Source organism: Adiantum capillus-veneris, chromosome 16, assembly GCF_014529385.1.
Source record: "Adiantum capillus-veneris isolate H3 chromosome 16, ASM1452938v2, whole genome shotgun sequence".
Classification (NCBI taxonomy): domain Eukaryota; kingdom Viridiplantae; phylum Streptophyta; class Polypodiopsida; order Polypodiales; family Pteridaceae; genus Adiantum; species Adiantum capillus-veneris.
The window spans coordinates 60068577-60075908 of record NC_140946.1 but is presented as its reverse complement, the minus strand read 5'-3'; positions in this window follow the sequence as shown (position 1 = coordinate 60075908).

The following is a 7332-nucleotide window of genomic DNA, read 5'->3' as shown; positions in this document are numbered from 1 at the left end:
CAACATTCGAGAATCCCCCAGTTCAATAAAACCTCACTCGACCCTCAACAAAGGCTGCAGTAAATCTGACAGTACATAGACTTCCCACAAAGTCATACATCCACAAATTTCCCACTGTATGTTGTAACCGCTGCGACGGTTGTTTGCTGCGTGACTCACAGCCAGCAAACCCTCAACAGACATACATCATCTCTGACAATACATCCCATGTGGAAGTACCTGCAATGTCAGGATGAAATCTGGAATATCAAGCAGCAAACACAAGCTACCTGATGAACTAGTGGATGTCGACTACAGTCTGTGTGTAGATGCGCCCGTGTCGTATGTGACACGCCTCCAAGAACTGTGAGTCGTCCTTCGATGTGTAGACAGCCACAAATCAACACTCTGGGAGTGTCGATATCCTCAGCACCTGCAGTCGTAGGCCGAAAAACCCAAATTTGCAGAGTCGGATCTGCACCCGCTGAGACCACGTAGTCGAAAATGGCCTGCGCAGAACTTTGTCGAAGCCGAACGGTGAATTTCACTCCAATCTGAGCTGGTGACTCTAGCCTCCTGCAGTGCTGCCCCGAGCCTCGATCTATGCTCTGATACCAGTTGAAGGAGTACGAGCGGAAGTGCGACGCGAGAGAGAGTGCGAGAAGAAGAGCACGACGATATGGTGAACTCGCTCTACTGTAATGTGTAGAGCATAGTGAGTTCTTATTAGGTTTTACAAAAGAATATGTGTACATACCTTGCGGCCTATCCACTTACCTGGGCGACCACATTGGGCTTTATACCCCAACAAATCGCTCATTTGGATTGCATCGAGAATTCAAATTCTTTAGGCGACTAATGAAGTCTCTCACGGATTCACCTTCTTCTCGTTGGGCTTTCTGGAGCTGAGAGGATACACCCCAAAGTACTCCCTCTCGTATGTATTCTTTTAAGAACAGTCTCCTAAGAGTAGAGTAGATCGTTTTCTCTTCTACTCTTAAGGTTCTATACCAATCTCCAGCCTTTCCGCTTAGGGTCAAACTCAAAGCCTTACACTTATGTAGCTCATTGTGCTCTTCCAAGTAATCGCACACATGTTCAAAGACTTCCATATGCTTTCTAGCATCTCCGTCTCCACTAAATTTCTATGTGAGCTTAGCTACTTGAACTGCCTTGCTCCTAAGCTCTCTATCAGGTGCACTACGCATGTTTTCCGCAATAGAGCGACCGATAGTTTGAGCAAATGCTGCCAAATCTCCTATTTGAGTAGATATAATGGGTGTATGTGCTCCTGGAACCACATGTGAGATGGGAGTTGGCCTTGGTCTTGGCATACGCACGGCTCTTGGGTCCCATATTTCGTATGGTGGTGTACCAGACGGTGGTCCAAAGTTTACAGGCGTGGCCCTAGGCATAGGGGGTGCCTGATATGGCATGTTATTATTAAATGGCATGGCTCCACTTGTATGAGAGCTTGGATAATGCCATTGTGGATTGTAAGCTCTTGGAATAATCGGAGGTGTAGGAGCTACATGAGGCTAAGGTACGACAGGTGCACACGATTGATACATACATGTAGGTATAGTTGGGGGCACTGTGCTACTAGGCATCGGTGTAGTGTTAACAAATGAACTCCATGGTGTACTTCTTGTCATGCTCACCACTGGGATATGCATGGTAGCCGTAGTGTCATTAAGAGAAAGATGAGCTAGATCTGGGAAGGTAAAGCTGCCACTTGTGGGCTCAGATTGTACTGAGGCTCTTGGCGAAACAACATATGGAGGATCAATGGGGCTCACTGAGGGAGTCTCCATTTGTGATAGGGTTGGTTGGTTGGCCTTTCCCACATCCAAGAATTTCATTAGGCCTATTGAAGGCATGTTGATCCCTGTGTTCTGTCTTTCTAACTCGACAATCCTATGGGGACATCACAGACTTTCTGATGTTGCTCATCTATGGTAGTAGCACCCGATGTGGATTGTAGAACATCTAACCAACCCACATGATAGGTGTGTCCTGTGTACCGATCAGTTAAAGCTTCTGCTTGTAGGTCATACTCCCAATTTTCGTTTAGGAATATCCCATCTAGGCCTGGCGTGCTGGAGGTTTCCCTTAAGGTGGAAGCATTATTGCTCCCCATCGCTTGCCCCTCCGTGACTGCTACCTTGGGAGCACTCGATTGCTTGGCTGGCATGATTGTTGTCATAGGAGCCTTTGCTTTCAGGGCTCGACTTTGTTCTAGCCTTCGTAGGTTCTCAATTTCCCTCTCCCTTGTTGCTTGCATATAGCGTTCGATCTCTTGTACTTCGGCAAGACTCCTACCATCGGGTAGTAAAACCTCAGAGGGAGATAGTCCTAAAGGATCAGGAGGTGCAGTGGATGGAACATTCACATGCACACTCTCAAGAAGCATAGGGTCTATTTTAGGCATGAATGACGAATTTACTTCCCCACTCCCTTCATTCATTTCATTAACCGCATGTTCGGAGCGAGTAGCTCTACTAAGGGTCTCTTTTAAGCGGCTAAACACGCTGGACCTGGGCCGTGGGTCCATGGCATGCATGTCTTGACTTGAACTATCAGGGTTTGGTGTAGGATACCCCTCCATGACTTCGTAGTCAGAGGAAGAATCACTAGACGTGATATGAGGATCTTGGGTCGCGCTACCTTGAGTCCCGGCCGAAGGTCCAGAACCTAAGGTGGAGGAATAATGGGTGCCCGCGTAAATGGAGGCACTACCAATATGCTCGTGCTCTAACACTCGTCCAGAGCATAGGTTCATATGACTTGGATCCCCTAGAAGTGTCAGTGAGTGCCCGTGAAGGTTGCTCACCTAGTAATTTTGGGTGTTTTGCAACCCAAGTCTTTTTTTTTTTTTTTTTGGTCCTTTTTTTCTGACCCAGCTATAGAATAGAACGTATGATAGCTCAAAACGAGCGTCTCAATCAGAGGGACGTGCCGTGCTTTATAGCCCTCCGTTTGGTCACTTTATGCCCTCGGAATCCCTAAAACTGTCAATTTCTAGTAGGGAACTAAGCCCAAATTAGAAAGTCTAAGGGTGCAAGTGGGAAGAGAAGGGAGGAGAGTGGAGGACTTGCCCCACATGCTCTCATTCCCTCTTGAGGGGGTAGGGTATATATATAAGAGTGAGTCTAGTATATATCATAGGACTGAGGCATGGGCCTGGGCTTGGGCTTGGGGAAATGATCCCGATCCCGATCAAAATTTTAGTGTAGCCCCCCAGTCACTCACGCTTAAATATTTTCGGTTTTTTTTTTTTTTTTTTGAGGCGACGACCTTGCGCGGTTTAGGTGACCCTTTCTTGGCTACACACACTGTCAACACCTGCCTAACCTCTCTGTCAACAGCTCACAGACAGCTCACTACCTTATCTACTTACTAACAGTGCTGCTAACCACTAACTAATCTACCTGCTTACTGACAGTGGGCTAACTGTCCACCTACTTCCTCTCTCACTACCTTCCTGTGCAAAGACAGTGTGCAGGCAAACCTTGACAGAAAACTGTGTACAGACTGTGTGCAAATAGAAATTGCTAACTGTCTACCTACTTATTCATTCACTGCGAACAAGCTAACGACTACTAATTGTGCAAAGACTGTGTGCAAACAAAAAACACAACATTATGCAGAAATCACAGAACTTGCAGACAATACAGAAATTAACAACTTGCAGAAAAATAACTCATTCCTCTTCCTCTTCCTCTTCTTTCCTACTACAAACAGCTCATAGGAGAAGCACAAGGTGCCTCTTGGGCTTAGTGCAGGGCAATTCCCCGGCAGCGGCGCCAAAAATGTGCGCTCCTTGCCGCACTGTCGAAGTAAGGGACTTGCCTAACACTGTGTGCGAGCCACAGACGGCTCCAAGCACACAACTAGCTTAACTAGTAAGCTCAAAAGAGGGCAATGGTGTGTCACTCACCGCTCTATGCTCCTGCCGTGGAGGATTCCTCGTCGCGAAGAAGAAGGAGACGCCGCTACGTCGCGCTCAACCGCTTCACCGCCATCGTGCCGCCGCAATGCTCGATCGCACTCTCTCTCTCTCTCTCTCTCTCTCTCTCTCTCTCTCTCTCTCTCTCTCTCTCTCTCTCTCTCTCTCTCTCTCTCACACACACACACACACACACACACACACACAAGGAGGTGAAGAAGAAGAAGATGGAGATGGAGATGGAGATGGAGCAAGAGCACTCTTCTATTGCACAAATGAGAGAATAAGTGAATTTTAGGTTGAGTTGGCTTTTATATGAGCTCACCCCATTCACACTTGGGCACCCATGCTTAGCCAACTAATCCCTTGAATGTCCCAGTTAGAGTGCGCCTCTCATCGGCGATCACTCTTACCCTTTTCCTATTGGTTCGACAAGCCCGGTACCTGACTCTACCAAATACATAATACACGTCCGTCGTAGGTGATGGGGTGTCCGTGAGCCGTGAGGGTTAACACTTGCAGACTCATAAGCATCCACTAACATTGTATCATGGTTTTCATATGTGCAACAACCTAGTACATTACAACCTCCATGAGACACAAAGAATCGTCCTAAATTTGTGAATTTTCTCCTATTTTCCTAAATATCTGTTTAAGGTTTTGAATTGCCAAAGGATACACTAAGTAAACACATAAGTATAATTAGCATGGCTGACAATAACCAAGAGAGTAGAATAAACATTGATAACTTTGATTTTGCACATGAAGGTGCTAATGATGATGTCCCCATGTTTATCAATTATCTTATTACTAAGTTGCATCAAGCTATGGGCAACCCTACTTTGCAAACCAAATTTACCCAACAACTTCGTGCTTATGGGATTTCCCTTACTCTCCAAGAGGAGAAAGAGTTTAGGAGGCCTCTTGATGAGACTCCCAAAAGAAGACTCTCTCCCATAAGAGACGAGGAATCCAAAGAACGAGAAAGAAGTGAATCCCTAAGTTTCTCTAAAGATGTGGCTCCATGAAGACAACGGTCTAGACTATCGCCAACTCCTCCCAAGAGAAAATAGTCAACCCATAGTCCTTCTCCTTGTCACTCCAAAAGGGAAGAGAGGAAACAAAGGAAGAAAAGGTCAAAAAAGAGGGCCCCCTCTTCTCCTTCTTCTATCCCTTCCTCCTCTCTTCTGACGAAAGCTATGGCTATTCTCCTAGAGAATACAAGAGGGGAGGACATCACAAATCATACCCTGCATGGCGAAGATCACAAAAGCTAAAGAAGTTCAAAGAGGGAGGAAAGAGTATCTCTTTTCTCACCTATGATGGCACCTTTGGTGCCACTGACAAAGTATTGGCCTTCATCCAATAATTTGATGTGGCCTTTGGAGACGAGGGCTTCATGGATTCATCCAAGCTACACCATGTATCAATGAACTTCCAAAAATCTTCTCGTCAATGGTAGGCTAGCCTTCGTGGCACGGCGAGGCCCCAAAGACATGGAAAACTCTACGAGTTTCCATCATGAAGCAATTCCTTACGAGCGATGCAAAGGACAAAGTGCTTACCGAATGGCGGAGCTTGAAGTTGCTCTTCAACGAGTCTATCCACAAATATGTATACAAGTTTTGGGATTTACATCTCAAAGCTACAGTCTTTCAAAGGATAGACTTTGCCAAACAAAAGCAACAATTTCGTGCAGTATTACCTAAAGAAATGGCTGAGTATGTCAACTCACAACGGCCTAGCACTATCACCGAAGCCATCCACCAGACTATGGTTGCTTCAAGGATCAATTTCCAACAAGGGTTGAGCAAAAATTTCAAGCCCATGGAAAACAAGGATTAAAATGAAGCTAAAGGGAAGAGCAATGCTCAAAACTCTAAAGGATCTTACAAAGGTGAAAATAAGCTCTCTCCCAAAGAATTAGAGGCCTTTCGTAAAGACCATACATGCTTTAAGTGTGGGGAGCAAGGACATGGTTATCGTTCTTGTCCCAAAAGAAATGTACGCAATGACACTCCTAGAGCTTCCATGGTTGAAGCTCCAAAAGAGGATACTCATTGCAAAGACTCATACCTCTCCTATGCTTGGGGAAAAGTAAGGGAGCATGATGCCCTTATTCTCTTTGACCCTGGCTCTACTCACAACTTCATATCAATGGAGTTGGCCACTAAGTTGGGCATCCAAGCTTTTGAGATGGGAGATACTGTAACTGTCGATGGAGCTTTCAAGGGATAGCAAGCCTCAGTTACTCCCTTTATTGGGAAGTTGAGGCTTCATTTCCAAAGCTACGTCGACAAAGAAGACCTTTTTTTAATCTCTCCTCTCCAACATGAGGATGTTATCCTAGGGGCATCATGGTTCAACCGCATGGCGGCCAGCATGAAGTTCCATGAAAGAAGAATCTATTTCACCTAGAGGGAAAAGAGCATGTACATAGATGCTAATGATTCGGGGAACACCATATCCCTGGTAAATACGATTGCTTTGATAAGTCAATGAAAAGCTCTATTTTTGCGTATATAATTTTTGTTAGAGAATCTGTAAATGATTCTAATGTTTTCAAAAATAGCAATAAAGGGAATCAAGAGGAATAGAGTTGTCTAATTTCCTAAATGGATTCCAATATGTTTTCATTAATGACATCCCTAGTGAGCTACCTCCAATATGAGGGGATGATCAATAGAGCTTCTACTAGGAAGCTCACTGCCTAATAAACCTCCTTATTGAGTTTCACAAGCTCAACAAGAGGAGATCATGAGGCAAGTGCATGAATTGGTGAAAAAAGGGATGGTGAGGCCTAGCTCTTCTCCATTCTGTTCACCAATACTTTTAGTGCAAAAGAAAGATGGCACATGTAAGACAAGGGAAGCTAGAGTCCGAGAGTCCACCACCCAACAACCCATTATATAGCAAAGCCCCTGGCCCTTTGCCCTAGTTGGACTCCCCATTCCACACCGCCTAGCCCGGCCCTGCCCTTGTCTAGTCCGGCCTTGCCAGTGTCTTGACACTACTCAACCCTTAAGAAGAGTTTTCGTCCTCGAAAACAAAAGTGGGGAACTTCTTCTTAAGAACACTAATGTTTTCCCAAGTGGCACCTTCTTCAGGTCGGTCTTTCCACTTGATTAAGGCTTGTTGACGTACATGATGACGTGTACGCAACTCATGATAATCAAGAACACGTTCAGGTTCATGCGGTAGTGTAGGAGGTTCAATGAAATTAACCAAAACCTATTGGTCAATGACATTGTCGTCCCCATGTAACCGCTTACGTAAACGGCTTACATGAAACACCGAATGAATGCGAGAATGTGAAGGTAGTAATAATTTGTAGGCACGATCACCTACTCGCTTGAGTATTTTGAAAGGCCCACAATATCGGGGAGATAATGTAGGTGTTGGCC